Source organism: Marmota marmota, unplaced genomic scaffold (assembly GCF_001458135.2).
Source record: "Marmota marmota marmota unplaced genomic scaffold, marMar, whole genome shotgun sequence".
In the NCBI taxonomy this organism is placed as follows: Eukaryota; Metazoa; Chordata; class Mammalia; order Rodentia; family Sciuridae; genus Marmota; species Marmota marmota.
In genome coordinates, this window is record NW_025999999.1 from 15,291,857 (window position 1) to 15,307,945 (window position 16,089).

The following is a 16,089-nucleotide window of genomic DNA, read 5'->3' on the forward strand; positions in this document are numbered from 1 at the left end:
ACCCCTCTTCCCTATCTAGAATTAGTCTAATCCTCCCAATACACCTTCTTAAGTAAATTTTCTTTCATTTGCTATGGGCAAAATTGTTTGGGACTGGATATGAGCTAAACTCCTAATCTCAACACTGTTGCAAAGGATTGTTCTATGGCTAGGACTGTAATTTGTCCCAGGATACATGCAACTCTGAGAGATTCCAAAGCATTTTATTGTGGAATTTTATTGCCCTAACCTTTCCAAAAGGGCAAAGGAGACCTTTCCTCTGCTCTAGTGTTTCTCAACTTGTTAACAGATATTAGCTTCCAGTGCTTTCTTCTTTTACCCTCTGAAGAAATCTGTCATTGAAACTTTGGAAACACAGATAAATGAGTCCATCCCCCAGCCAGTTTACTGCAATTCTTTTAATTGCAAAGTGACCCCATGCTGTTTGTCTTTCTATGACATTTTTTGTGCTCAAATTGAGCTCTGGAATAGGTAAGGTTGTCTGGGTTGTATCAACAGGATTATCACAGATCCTCTCTTTAATAGCTCTGCAGGCATCAAAAGAGGAGCATTTCAGCTGCCTTATTCTTCTTATTTTTTAATATCTGCATAGGAAAACTAGAGTTTTATTTGCAAATGGATTGAACATGATGTGAGTTTGTTTCCCAAAGTAGAGACATAAATGGGCTACCTTATCTTTGCACTTTCCATTTTATTTATGTTTTAAAACAGGTGATTTTTTTTTCTGATTATAAGAGATGTGTGTTCATTGTAAAAACTGGAAAATGAAAATAATAGCAAATGCATCTTCTGCAGTCTTACTGCCCAATTGCATTATAAGATGTTTATATTCCTTCCAGGCTTTTTTCTTTCTCTCAAGTTTTCAGCAGACTTTATATAAATCTTAACCTTTTTAAAAAATTTTAACATGAAAATATCTGTATTTTGCAATGTTTGAAGGTAATGTTCATCACCACTTGAGAGGCTACATAATATTCCATATTGTGAGTGCACTATAATTATCCAGCAGCTATTTAGAATGTTTTAATTTTTTGCTGCTATAGACATACTGCTTTAAAGATTTCATGTATTAAATGCCTTCTTAGAAGTGGTATGGCTAGTTCAAAAGGTTCACTTTTAACGTTCTAGATGTAAATGACTGGTCTTCTTTCTAACATAATTGAACCAACTGATGGTCTCTAACACATTGAAAATGTTTATGACATTCCCAACTTCACTAGAACTGAAGTAGATAGAAATATATATATATAATATATATATATATATATATATATATATATATATATATATATATATATACACACATACACACATATATATACACACACACACACATAAGATATATATGTATAACTTTACAGATAAGATGTTTCTTATTGTTATATCAACTTAAACATCTTTGATTGCAAGTGAGGTCAACTTTTTTCCATATGGCTTTACTTGAGTATATTTGTTTTTTCTGTGAACTGTCTCTTCCAGTCATTTCCCTGGGTTGTACTTTGAGCCTGAAGCTGAGCACCTTGAGAATGCCATTGTATGCAGCTTGTCTCTCAGAAGCTGGTAGAACTACAATGCCATATATTGTCTGCCTTTCTCCCTATCAAGTGGATTCTGCCAGTCTTGGTTAGAGATGCATGAGTTTGGGCATTTCCTTGTCTTTAAGCTAATGTAAGATTTTCCATTTATGACAGTGGATGCAGTCCTAAAGGAACCCCTGCAGAAATGGTGAATGTCAGTTACCTGCACTGGTCATTTGGAACCACTGAAATACTTTTCTGTCGTCAGCCTGGAGCTCATTCTAAGAGGTGGACTGTCACTCTGAGGTGAGCACAGTGGAGGGTTCCTGAGCAGTTTCAGTTTAACATATGCCTGTAATGAGCTGCTGGCGCCTGAGGGTCCGCTTTAATTGGTGGCCTCCTTCTCCTCTTCTGCTCTCCTGCATGAAAATCATCCTGGGACGTGTAAATGGAGCTTTCTCCAGAGCCTCCTGCTCAGTGTTCTCTCTGAGAAATAAAAGCTCCATTTCACGGGGCTTAAGTAAATGGAAATATTTGACACTTGGCATTTCCCAGCTTCGTGGAAAGAAAGCAAAGAGAGATGAAGGTGGGAAGGGCTGAATTATACTGCAGATATTGTCACCTGTCACATGTCACCTCACTGGTGCAGCATTCCTCCCAATTTTGTGTGTGTGTGTGTGTGTGTTTCCTTGATTAAATGATTTCAGAAAACTTGTTGATTAGATGAAGAAAGCTCAGGGACAGAGAGAACAAAGAATGAAGTGATTCAATGTTAAAATTTAGAAAGTTGGTGTGATTATTTCAACTCACTGCATTCTGAAACATCCGGAGTTAAAAACAGATGTGCCATCCTTGTTGAACTTATGATGCCAAAACTTGAATCAGTCATTTACTGTCCATGTTTTTAAGAAATTGAGGGCTGGGAGGAGAAACAATTTACCCAGCTCTAAAGAGACGTTGAACTATTGGTTTTCTGTTTCTTTGCAACTCATTTTTGGGGATACTTTTAGATTTTATGATCCACCTTTAAAAGGAGACATGGATTGAGGTATTTTTCCACCTTAGGACCTAATCTGTTTGTAATTTACTGCTAGTCCCCTTATGACCTAGGACATTGCCTGTCTGAGATGATGGCTGGGTTAGGGGTGTGGTCTGTGATATGGGAGCAGTTTTCCGCTTTATGAACTCAACAGGCCTGTACAAAGACCAGATCCCAGGTTTCCTTTATGAGTTCCACATGCTCACTGTTCAGATGCAGTCACAGTCTCCCTTTGACCCCCACTCAGAGCTGTATATTTCATGATTCCCCACCATACAGCTTCCCATCTGATGTTAGTTTGGGTTAATATCCTACATTAAAAGAAGTTGAGGTATCTGTTTACCAGCAGGAAGTCTTAGAAACTGGAGCCCCATAAAGAACTTAGATCAGGAGGCCAGGTCAAGGGCAAGAAATTAATTCATGAGTTTTATAACTAGAAGGCACCAACTTTATGTGACTGGGTGGTTTCTTATGCAATAGAAGGTACATACTGAAAAAAAAATATTGGAAAATAAGAGAAATGAAGGAAGAAAAGGACAAGCAGAAGAGAGAGCAGCTTTCCAGGTTGAAGGTCTATGTTAACGTCCCATTGTGTTGTCACAAATTGCTGCCACAGATTACCACAGACTTAATAGCTTACAACAATGCAAATTTATTCTTTCACTGTTCTTGAGGTCAGAGGTCCCACAGTGGGTTAGCAGGCCGAATTCCTTCTGGCTGTTCTAGGGGAGAACCAGTTTCCTTGCCTTTCGAGCATCTAGAGGCTGCCTGCATACTTTGGCTCATGGCTACCCTCCGTACTCTAAGCCAGCGGTATAATACCTTTCTATCTCCATCTTCATCCCTGTGCTTCCCTCATTTTGTTTAATAAGGGTCCTCATGATTACATTGATTCTTTCAGAATAATCCAAGATAATCTGAAGATCCATCTGAAGATCCAAAGTCCCCTTGGCCATATGAGAAGCATATTCACAGGTTCTGGAGTTTAGGAAATGAACATCCTTGGAGAGTCATCATTCAGTCCCACAGTATGATAAGTCGGAGGTTCAGGGTGGGACAGTAAGCCAATCAGGTCTCCTGCCATCATATCTATGAGGTGTCTCCTATCATTTCTATCTCCTCAACCAACACCCAGGCATGAACCCAAAGACATGCATACACACCAACACACACACCTGTACACAGACACACACATTCACATTTACATACATACACATATGTAGACCTAGAAAAGTTCTTAGTTAATATACTTTTAAAATTAAAGATTACTAAAAATTGAACAGAAAGTACAAAGAGTTCCAATATGTTCCTTTATTCCTCTCAGTTTCCTCTATTCTTAGTATATTCCACTTGTTATAACTGATGAAAAAATACTGGCATATGATTACTAACTAAAGTTCATAGTTGAAATTAGGGTTCACTTCTTATGCTGTACATTCTATGGATTTTTGACAAATGTATAATGACATGTATCCACCATTACAGTTTCACATGGAGTAATCTCACTGCCTGACATATTCCATGTGCTCTGGCCTGTCTTTAAAAAGTTTCCTTTTCTGTGAATTTAAGTAAAGTTTTGGACCCTTTTGTATAAATCAATATATGGATTCCACAAAACTTTATGGCCTAGTATTCTTGAGTGTGCTTTACTTCATCTGCATCTATATGCGATGAGCTCAGAGTAGGAGCTTCTATACAGGGATTTGTTTTCTGCTCTGGAGCCATAGGTATGCTGGAGCCAGTTCATAGTCACCTTTGAGATACTACTGCACAAATCTCTTTCCAACTCTGAATTCAGTGAGGTCAAGCTGATAGTTTGAAACAGCCATGGTAGAAATATCAACACCATGAAAACCAGCTCATTATCAGTTCTTTCCCCAGAGAGTTAGTCATTTGACATTGGCCAGCACGCTTCTAGAAATGTTCCATTTGCCCCCTTCTTCATGGATGGAAAATGGCAAGAGTAGAGGTTTTGCCTGGGATCCAGAGATGGAAGCCACAGTTTGGTCATGATTGTGTCAACTCTGTGGCCTGTGTCCTTGCTGATGTTATAGGGCAGGGCCTGGATGGGTCACCTATGAACTTATTCAAGACAGCAATCAACTTCTTTCTTCTTTGAAATACTGCATTGTATTTTAGGATATTTTTGTTATAATAGCATACGCTATACCCATTGAATAAAGCCAGCTCTTTTTTTCCTTTTATACTCTCTCCACCGATGCAGTATGAGAATGTACATAAGATGTACCTATTATTACCTTCTATCATCCATTTCACAAATAGAAGCCAGAGTAAGCTTTTAAAATACAAATCAAATCATGCCACTTTCTTACTTAAAAACTTCCAATGGCTTCTCATTGAACTTAGAATAAAACCTAGACTATACAACATGATCTAGCTCCTCCCTATTCCACCAGTCTCCTCTTCTGACTTTCCTCGCTCTCACCAAGTTCTAGTTATGGTAGCCTTCTTTCTGTTTCTAACATATGTCAAGATTTCCCATATTTGGCACCTTGTATTCACCATCTCTTCTGCTAGAAATGATGGCTGACTCCTTGTCATGTAGGTCTCAGCTCTTCCCTGAACCATCCATCGGAAGGGATCCCTCTTACTGCTTTTATTTTCTAACCCTGTGTTTTTTTTTCCCATAGTACAATATAGATTTGTCACTACCTGCGAGGATTTTGTTTATTGATTGAGTTACTTGCTTATAATCCATCTCTCCCCAGCTAGATCATCAGATCTGTGAAGGGAAACATCCATCTGTTGTATTCACTTTGAGATTGTGTGTGCTGGTGTACAACCACTGTAGACATTCAATAAATATCTTTTAAGTGAATACATGTTTGTCTAACAGAACAGCATCGACCTCTGTTCTCAGTGAGCTTACAATCAATCTGCTGGTGCCCCTGAAGCCAGACTGCCAGCGAGATTGGAGGAATTTCACATGGCCCATTCTGTGACACAGATGGTAGGGACAAATTCCAGTTTACAAACTGAGAATCACAATACCAAAGCAACCCAGTGTATTTGGGTAAGTTAAGTGAGTTTTTCTTAATTTCTAACTAACTGTAGTCCTTTTCTTTCGACCTTAGAGAATTTCATGAGAAGGTGAACAGAAAAAATTGTTGTTCAGATTCTCATCAAAAGTTTGTTAGAAACCAGGGATGATTCTACAGCTATTGATGTCCAAATGGGGAGGGAGACAGGAGGACAATGACTTTTGTGAGCAATGGCTAGCCCAATTCTGTTGATTTCTTCCAAATGTCTTTCCTGGTGATGCTGAAGTCTTGTATTAGCCACTGGAAAAGGGAGCTGATGAGACAAAATGTGGACCTGATGGTGGTTGCTGTACAGAAAACATTTCTTGACTTCCACTGGAACCCATAGGGGCCATCCTCTTCCAAGAGAGAAATATCTTTAGAAATCTTTGCACTTTCTTTATTCTGGGGCTCCTGACAGTCTCTGGCACTCCAGGTTCAGACGTGCATAGAAACCTCCTTCTCTCCTGAATCAGGGTGTCCTCCATTAGACTACAGAATCCCACAAAATATGCAAAGAGCTGTCTCTTGCTGTGTTGCTTCTCCTTATCCTGTACTCAGGAAAGGGAGAATATCTCCAGGCACCATTTAAGCTGTCATTATGACAGTGGAGGGGTAGATTTGCCAAATGACTGTCATCAGTGGGGAGGCCAGAGGTGCCTTTGATGAGAGACTTCTGCTCAATCCCCAGGTTCCCTCAAGTGATGCAGATCTCAAACTCTGGGGAACAGGTTAGTTACTCACTAGCTGATTCTTCCAGATGGTGAGAATGAGTAAGAGTTCTCTTTTTAGGGTCTGTCTGAACCCACTCACGGAAATAGGTAGTGCATGTTTAGGTCCACCAAGGCACTTCCGCTCACGGGGGAGTTAGCCATGAGCAGCCCTGGGAATTTAGTTCTCTTTCCTTCATTACCATAGAACGGATGCTCAATATAGATCCCTGTCCCTCATGACAAACCTGTCAATGGGCTCTCGTGACAAGGAAATACAGAATGAGAGAGTCCACTGGTTGGAAACTTTGCAATAGGTTCTCAAACTTTGGACATTTACATTTATGATTTATGTTTCTGTTTGTGATGGAAAACAGTAATTGAAAAAATTAACACAACAGAGCTTTATAAATTTTTCAGCATTTCAGACAGAAATTTGCCTCCCTCCCCCATTATTCCAAGTGGCAAACACTTGGTATGTGGGTTTCACTTCTTATACCTCTACCACAGCAGACTTGCTGGATAATCACAGCTTTCTTTCTTGTTGAGCTGAGATGCAGCAGGAGGATCCCTCTGAACACAGTGTTCTCAGCAGCCACTATAATGGATCAGAAATGTCATGAGAAATGAAATGCATTTGCTATCTGTGTTCTAAGTTAATGAGGTCTTACTGTGTGTGTAAGCCCAGGTGCCACCTAGGGTGGCCTCGGCTAAAATGTTCTTGTTTTTTTAGTTTAGATTTCAGACTCGCTTTTGTGGGGAACAGAGCCTCCTTCCCCAAGTTAATCAACTATCCTGTTTTACTCAATCACCAGGGTCATGTGAGTGTAGATCAAAGGGCAGCTGAGAAGCTTCTTGGGAGTACCTCTTCCCAGGGTTTTTAAAAGTTGGGGCCTAAAAAGAACCATTCCTGCCAAGAACAAGTGTTTTGGAGGCTGAGTCTGGTCCCAGTTTCCTGGACGAATCTGTGGTGCACAAACCTGGCCTGGAGCCATGTTCTATACTGTTCTCACTGCAGTATCCCGTGACTGATCTTATTTCAGAGATTTGTACCAGTTTTGCAGCAAATTACAAGGAAGGTCTGGTTCCTGAAATTAGCTGAAGGCCAATTAAGATTTCTTGGGACCCTTTCCCTCAGCAACAATGCCATCGTAAATGACTCTGCAGTGCAGTGCAGGGCTGACATTTTGTAAGCCAATACCACATTTCGGGAGTGATTAAAATCTTCATCTCAGTCACCTGCCTGACCAAACTGCCAGTAGCCAAGAAACAAAAGGATTACAGTCAATTCTCATCCATTAAGAAAATGACTTGAAACACTATCAGTTTATCCTCCTTGGGGCTTAATCCGATTTCAGGAAGGAAGAAGAGAAGCCAGGTTAAAGCCGAGAGGAAAGGAAGGTCAGAAATGCAAATGAAAAGTTTCCCCAAGGCCTTTTTGGTTGGTTCATTTCCATAAGGATTTATAAAGTACCTGTCGAGTTCTTATTACTGTGGTAGACCGTGCAAGGGTACAGAGGAAGGGGAAAGCACAAGCAATGCCTGTCTTTGGAATCTGCAGCCTAGTAGGGCAGAAGCATTCACGGAGGAATCAGGCAGAGAGCGAATTTGCATTAACAGGAATGTCTTCAACATCCTCTCCGTGTCTGGCAGTACTGGAGAAAGAAAAGAAGAAAAATGAAAAACAGTGGTTGACATTTTCATAGCTCTTAATATTTGCTTTGAATTAAGTCTTTTCCAGATGTTAACTCAGTCTTCACAGCAACCCTAAGATGTACATGTCATGACTATCCCCGTTTTACACATAGGAAATGGAGGCCCAAAGAAGTGAAGAATCTTGTCCAAGATCACACCATCAGCAAGAGGAGGAGCTGGGACTTGCACACAGATGGTCTGGCTGTAGAATTGGAGGCTTCTCCATTATTCAGTGTTGTCTCCCAAGAATTGGGGTAGTTGAGGATTTGCATTCTCCCTGGGAGATCAGTTAAGCTAGAGATAGAAGATGGGAAAACAGAGGTGAGAATAGATGGTGATGATGTCAGGAAGTGGGAGGAACTTGAACTGAACTTAGGGCATGGATGAATATGTGTAAGGGTCTGCTTGGCCCAGGGGAGTAGAGAAGGTTCCAGAACAGGAGAAGAGAAGAAGCAGAGGTGACTGAGAGCATGGCTAGAGTTAGTGGCTGAAGGGCTCAAAACTGTCCAGGGAAGAGGACTCTGCTTCAGTCAAAGGCTGTTTTCAAACATGGACAGGAGTCACAGCATTGGGGACAAAGGAAGGACTGGAAACTGGGAGAGTCGCCTTAAAATTGGACTTTGCCACCTATTCCCCAAGCAACTTTCAGCAAGTCACCTAATCTCTAGTGTCCAGTTTGCCTAAAAGAAAATAGGAAGAATGCCTGTAGATTAAGAGGGAAAATTTTTGCATTTTAGAAGAAATTCATTTATTTATTTCTTCAAAAATATTCCTTGAGCGCTCATGGTGTGCCATGTTCTGTGCTAGATGTTGGAACAGCAAACAAGAGGAATGAGATTGCTGCCCTCCTAGAACTTGGAGGCAAAGCAGCAAATCAGCAGGAAAAATAACTTCAGATCATGAGATAGGTTTTAAGGAAAGCTCAGGGTTAGAATGAATGGAAATAAATGTTTTGTGGTATCTGGGACAGTGTCTAGCATGTAGCAAGCAACCAGTGCCTGTGGCTCTCATTTCCCATAATATCAGGCAGTTCTGTCGTAAAGTTCAACATATTCAACCGTGGGGTGGGTACTCTTTGTTGTCTACCTGGCAGGCATTTCTCATTTCTCTTTTCTTCCCTGCTTATAAATCCTTCTTAGTTGAAGAGGTCCCAGCTTCTCACAAAGCACAGGGCAGCCAATCCCAGTGAGCCTAGTCACCTTGTAAGGGACTGGTTTTGGGAAGTCACATGACTCAGTTCTGATAAGGAGATATGATGGAATTCCATAGAGGGGACTTCTGGGTAATGGTTTTTTGCTCCGAAAACAACCAGCCAAACAAAAGGCACTACAGGAAAACAGGCTCGTCATTATCCTGCTGATACTTGTGTGTGGCAGTTAAAAATGCATTAGTCTTCTTGGGGATTGAAAGGAGCTGGCCTGGAGAGCAAGATAACATGCTGAGTGTGACAGAGAGAAAGGTAGAAGTAATATGGGCACGTGATGCCTGTTTGGACACCTGCTAACCATCCACTACACATCCCACTTTAAGTGAGATTAAAAAAATTGAGGTACTCACGCTCAAATCACTTGGGGTTAGATTTATTGTTATGGGCAGCCAAAGCATCATGGCCAGTAGAGATGTTAAATGTGGACAATGAGACATCATAGGAACAGGATTTATTTTTTCCTAGGGGCTGTTGATAATGGGAAAGGAAGAGAGTTAGACTCTTACTGATGGGCAGATTTGGAAGATTATTAAAATATTTGTTAGAAAAATTCATAAAGTAGGGAAGTCCTTCCTGTTCCCATGGCATGTCAGGGGTCTCTCCCGAGGACTCTGCTCCTCACCTAGGACAAGCATGCTCTGCAGGACTCCCATGGGCAATGCGCTGAGGGTACTGAAAGCCAAGATGGGTGATGTGTATCTCCATGGAACCAGGTTCCACCAAGATGTGGAAGAAGCAATGGAATATAATGTTTGAGGACAGGGACTGTGTTGATTTTGTCTACTCCTTTTTTTTCTTAGTGACCAGAATAATTCCTAAGACAGAGTAGAAACCCAACAAACATCTGTGGAATTAATAAATAAGCAGATTAAAATAAACACAGACATGTTTTAGAACAATATGAGCATAGACAAAACCAGATGAGTGTAATGGTAGTGTCTCTTCATATTTTCTACCACTAATGGCATTTGGTGAAAATATGTAAGGAGCTGTCTCTTAGGAACAGCTAATTTGACTTGGATTTGAGCCTTGCCACCTACCATTAAGATTACTCTCCTGGGGTATGTTCCTACAGGTAGCCCCCAAGTCTCCAGGCCAGTACATCTCTGAATGTGACTGAACACCCAAGCAATATTTTCCTTGTTCATCAACCAGCTTGGCATGTTTAGATGAGGATAGCTAGAAAGGAAAAGAATCTTGAATGGTGTGATTGGGTACCATTTTCCTCACTGTTTTGGTCTCACCTGCCTACAGGATCCCTCCCTCTCCTCCAGTGCCTGAATGGAAACCCATTCAAGCTTTCCTCCCTTCGGTCAGTCACAGTGAGCTAACTCTTACATCCTATCATCTGCATAGTATCTTGTCTTGTCTCTATTTGGGTACTTAAACACTGAATGGCAGCACAAGACAAAGCAAGGTGGAGCCCACAAACTGTTTCTCTACCAGAAAATTCACTATAAGAGGCAGGGGCCAACCCTATTGTATTTTCATATTTCCTACTATACTTCTAATTTCTGGGTCAAGTCCTGGTTATGTTACTTACCAGAATGTTCTTCAAGTTCTAGGGTTTCAGTTTTTCCTGTTGGAAAATGTTGATGGAACTAGTAACTCTTTCAGAAGGTCATTGTAAATATTAAAGAGAGAAAAAGTGTAAAATGTCTCCTAAAACTTCTAGTACTAGTCTGTGCTTAAAGATTACATTAGTATGTGGTAGGCGTTCAATCCTTATTTGAGGATTTTTTGAATACTCATTCTCAGCTGGGAACAGATTCAACTCTCTTGCCTTATCAAGACAGGAGTGCTCCTACTGCAGTTGATCATGGAGTTTCTCAAATCCCACCCTGTGATTGTAAGGGAGGAGAAACCAGTAGCTTCATGGAGATGGAGACCCAGGCAGAAGCTGGGCTGGCCCCTGTTTTCTCTGAGTGGTTACTAGCCCCTGACTTGACAAAGACACTCAGTACAGAGTTGTAAAGGCTTTTGGGAATGGCAGGTCATGCATTAGGAGCAGTGTTCTCAGGAAGAAGAGATGAGCAGAATACAGATCTCCAAGGAGCTCTTAGAAAGCCATGTAATGAAGAAGGTTGAGAACCACCAGCCCTCTGGAGGCAATTGTGACTACCCCCAGAAACTAGTTAATTCATCTTGATTGGTCTTTGTTATTGGTCTAGTCTCACAATGATACTCCAAGTGGAAGAATCAGGCAGGATCCTCCTGCTTGTGATAATTCTGTTCACCACACTAAGACTGAGATGCCAACTAATCAAAAGTCATTGACTGACCCCACTCCAGTCTGAGTCCTGGGTCAGGGGTGACTCCCCAGGCTAAAGTTCAATTATCACATAAAGCCTGTATACAAGACCAGGATGGCAGATGGACAGTTTGGAGTCAGGTGATTCTTCAGAGGCCATTGGTGCCACCTTCCACATTGTAGAAATGGAGAAACTGAGGTTCATAGAGGAGTAGTGACTTGTATAAATCACATGGATGGTAAAATTGGACCTGACAATTTCATGGTCAGAAACAAAGAGCCAATTTTATAAAATGAATTCAGCACGTCTTTGACTTGGATCCAGAGAAATCCTAGACCATGAATGGTCAGATGTATTATCTCCTACCATCATGCCCTGAACCCTTTGCAGCGCTTTTGGAACCCATGTAATTCGTAATCATACAAATTGGATCCTCTCTTGTATTGTGATTTTCACAAGAATGTGGGCCAGAAAGAGGCCCCCATGGAGAGTTTCACTGATACCACACAGAACAATGATAACACGGTAGTTGACACTAATACGCAGTATACCAGATACTGTTCTAAATTCTTTCTATGTATTAACTCATTTAATCCTCAAAACAATCCTATCAACTTAGTTTATAAACGAGGAAACTAAGACACAGGGAGGCTACATAACTATCCCAAGCTCACTTAGCTTGTAAGAAGTAGAACTGGGATTTGAGTTTAGCAAGTCTGATTCCAGAGTTTGTTATCTCAACACAATGCCTTACTGGGTCCAGTTTGCAGCAAATTATGCTTTAGAATATGGCCACAAGGTTATTTATTTATCTATCAGTTACAAATTCTGTCTTCCTTTTCCCAGGGCTAAACATGGAATGGGCTCAGACAGGCAGTGATCTGCCAGGCAAAGAGAGGAACACATGTTATTCTTGCCCACTTCTCCCCTGGTGCTGTAGCCATTGAAACCCCGTATCCTCCTCCAGGAAATAGCCAGTTGCCCCTGCTCTACACCTAAAACACTCAAAATTTCAAATGCAGAGGTCAGCACTCAATCCTGGATTGTTTTCATATTCCCTTAGGGGTAAAACTGGAAGAGTCTCAATTGTGTAGTAAAAAAAAAATAACCATTTGATTTTTCTCAGCTCTATGAATTTTGTGAATTGGTCTCCAGAAACTACTTGCATGTCAGGAAATAAAAAAGAGAGAGCCCACCTCCATTCCCTGGAAGAGGTATTAGAAGGTCTGAATAATTCATCAGGACCTCTCTCTATACCACAGCACATACACACATACACACATACACACACACAAACACACATACAAACACACACACACACACACACACCAGTGCTACACTGCCAGAGGAGTGTTCTTATTGCCTCTGAATTATGCACCTTTGATAAATTTCTAAGGAAAAAGATCAGCTTTGCCAGAGCCAATGTTGTGTTTTCTCTAAATCAGGGCAAATAGCATTACTTCTCCAAATGTTGCTATTATAATGAGATTTATATTTAGCTAGAGAGGCTGCTCTTGAGAGAGAGGCAGCTAGAAGTTTATGCTACAGACAGAATAATCTGCCTTGCTGAAATGCGATTCGCTGCAGAAGGCTGTTTGGGGTTTGGATAAATGAGAAAGATAAACAGGATGACTCTTGGTGGTTTTTGGTAACACGATTACCACTGGGGAATAGATCTTTCCTTCTCTCTTTCTGGGTCTCCCACTCTCTCAGCTTGTGAATAAGCAAAGATCAAAATTTTCCAAAATAGGGGATTGAGCTTGTAAGACTATGACATATGCCTGTGTCCATACCCTGTCCTGCACATGTCTATCACCATAGTTGTACTTTCCTGCACACATGTGCACATGTGTACACAGGGCATATCTAGGCACAGCACACAGTAGCATTTGGCCATCACTATGGACTGCCCAATGGGCACAGAATAAGACTTTTCCTGCTACAGTTATCTATCCTCCACCTCTCAGCAGAGCACATTGGGCCCTTGAGGAACTACCAAAATAGTGTCAGGAAGCAGTTTGTTCCATAGGTATAGCTGTAAAATCCAGACAAAGCAAATTTGGCTATAACCCCCTAGGTGCTCTGAGTTTTGTTTCTGAAGTAGTTTGTGGGTGTGGTTGGCTTTATATTTGCTCTGTGTGTTTTTGTAGTTCAGTGGCAGAACGGGAAAGAGGTCCCAGAAGTTCTAGATTCAGGCTCGGTCCTTATTTGTTTAACATTTGTGGAGTTTTCACTTATGTGCTCAGCTGTTCTGGGTCTCTGAGGAGGTATTAGTCAGTCTGTAGCTCAAGGAGCCCTCAAAGCATGACTCTAAATAGATTGAATATAAGCTCAGACAGAAAGAGGAACCAAATGAGAGACACCCCAGGAAGTCGCTGCAAGGGAGGTGTCATCTCTGGCCTGTGAGCAAGGGAGGGCTATTAGGGAGCCAGTCTTTGTGCTGCAGCCTGGGGGAGATGCCAGACTGGGCAGAGGTAATGGAGGAGGAAGGACAAAGGAGAAGCCTAATTACGGGTAGGAGGATGGGAGGGGGGATGTGTATAGGGGATAATGAGTAGGTTATTCTATACATGGAGCACAGTCTGGGTGTGCAAGAGAAGAAAGCAGGTAGGCAATCGAAGTTCTTTTCTAAGTTCCATGTCCTCCATGTCTTCAACCTCTTCTTACTTTAGTCCATTATGGTCATATGCCCAGTCTAACACCTTTCCCCTGGTACCTGGTAGCAGACACTCTGACCAAATACGGATGGATTGGGGCTCTGTGCTCAGGACAGGGAACCTTCTGGAGGAGATATGGTGAGAAAACATGTCCCCCACCTTCCTCTCTACTGCATCTGCCATTGCTGTTTCCTTCTCCAGGACTTGTCTTCCTTTCCCATCACTTGTCTAAGTCACATCCTCCTAGAGGCAACTCAAGCACAAGTTTCCCAGGAAATTCTTCCTTGATCTCCTAAGCCAGAAACAATGCCTCCTTTTATGGAACCTTGAAATGCTATATTCTTCTGGGATGTCGATGGGATTCTCCTATGAACAGTGGAAAACCCCAAACCATTAGCTATGCCCCAGTTCCCAATTTTGTTTGATCTTCGTGTATCTATTCCTGTAAAAAGTTCTTATTATGGATCTTAGGTCAGCTGCCAAACTGGGGTTTAATAAGCATAAAAAAGAATAAAGTAGAGAAGATGAAAGGGTCAGATCCTGTGGCTCGGACAACTCTATTGCAAATGTTGCTGACACCATGACTCCATGACAGAGTGGTTCCAGCTCCACTGATTGAGGATATGGAAGGAACCAGTCATTCTAAAACCCTGAGTCTTCTAGGAAGGCACTGAGAACAGGACCCAACACCACCTGAAAAACAAGGGGTCCTCAAGTGTCCTTGTCAAAGGGCTAGCAGGCAATAGCAACAATGGCCCCAGCCTGGGTTCTTCCCACGTGTTCAAAACCAAACCAATCACCCTCCTCCTCCCCACACCTGGCTGCCTCTCCATTGGCAGGTCTTTGTCCAGCACTGATGCCATCCACCTAGTTCTGTGACTTGGAAAAATCAAAGGCGCCTTGGCTCCTCTGTTCCTCTCTCTCCCACTCCCAGCCTGTCAGGTCTTGTAGTTTTCATGCTCAGCATTCAGATTCACCATCCCCTTCCCATCCCAAGCCATTATCATACATTGCTTGGATAATTGCAGCTTCAGCTAGACTGACATCAACACCTTGATTTAAATCACTGCATGAAGCCATCCAGGGGCTTCCTGGTGCTCTCAGGGGGCTGGCTAGGTCATGGCTATGGGATTTTTCCCTCTTCACTTTTATCTTTCCTGGCTCTCTCCTCGTCTTTCTGAACTTGAGATGTCACAGCTTTCTGTCTCAGGATTTAAATACGGCATGGTCTTTTGCCTTTGCCTCTGAAGGCATCTTCCTGACACCCTAAAATGTCTTTTAGTTTTCATCTTGTCACTTCTTCAGTTACATCTCTCTTTATCCAACAACCTAGATCATGCCCTCTCCTTAAGAGAACCTGGGCCTCCTGTTCTTAATGATTAGACATTAAGAAGTGACAAAAATACCTTTGCTACTTTTTGACTAGACTGAAACTCTGTCCAGAATTTAAGGAATCATGTCTAAGTTCTCATTTTTTGTTTTCCTGGTAGGTACTGTAGTTTCTGACATCTAAAAGGTACTCAGTGAATACTTATGATTAATGATTTAGGTAGTTGGTAAGTTAATAAATAAACGAAGCACATTGCTATAACCTGGGAACAAAGACACCTTGTCCCTGCGATAGGACTTTGTAAGGTTAATGGCTGGGACACTCCCTAATGTTTTTTCCTTTCCTCTCAGTTTTTCCAGGCCAGCCTAATGTGACTGCCACAAAGGACATGTGTATGCAAAGTTCTAGAAAAAAAAAAAACTGGATCTGTCCTTTGGGAAGAACACCCCACTCCTGTGGAGTGAATTTCCTGTGGTCTTCCTCAGACTAATCTCTTACCTCATAAATCATTATATCAGTAAACTCCAGGGGAGTTAGACCCAACTTAGAGTATTAAGAACATTATAGATTTGCCTTGGAAAGAAGCTCCTAACTTGTATTTCTGACTTCAGTTTCTCCAAATGCCAACCACCCCAACACCA

At 41.6% G+C, this 16,089-nt stretch overlaps 2 long non-coding RNA genes across 2 annotated transcripts in view; one reads left to right on the top strand and one right to left on the bottom strand.

The window, feature by feature from the left end:
- Window positions 1-16,089, top strand: part of LOC125617988 — a 40,950-nt gene that overhangs the window by 4,723 nt on the left and 20,138 nt on the right. The window contains exon 2 of the long non-coding RNA XR_007349193.1: window positions 1,692-1,823. This is a non-coding gene — a long non-coding RNA (uncharacterized LOC125617988). The remainder of the gene's footprint in view (window positions 1-1,691; window positions 1,824-16,089) is intronic.
- Window positions 3,853-16,089, bottom strand: part of LOC125617986 — a 240,588-nt gene continuing 228,351 nt past the window's right edge. The window contains exons 3-4 of the long non-coding RNA XR_007349187.1: window positions 7,782-7,962; window positions 3,853-6,905 (exon numbers count right to left, since the gene is read on the bottom strand). This is a non-coding gene — a long non-coding RNA (uncharacterized LOC125617986). The remainder of the gene's footprint in view (window positions 6,906-7,781; window positions 7,963-16,089) is intronic.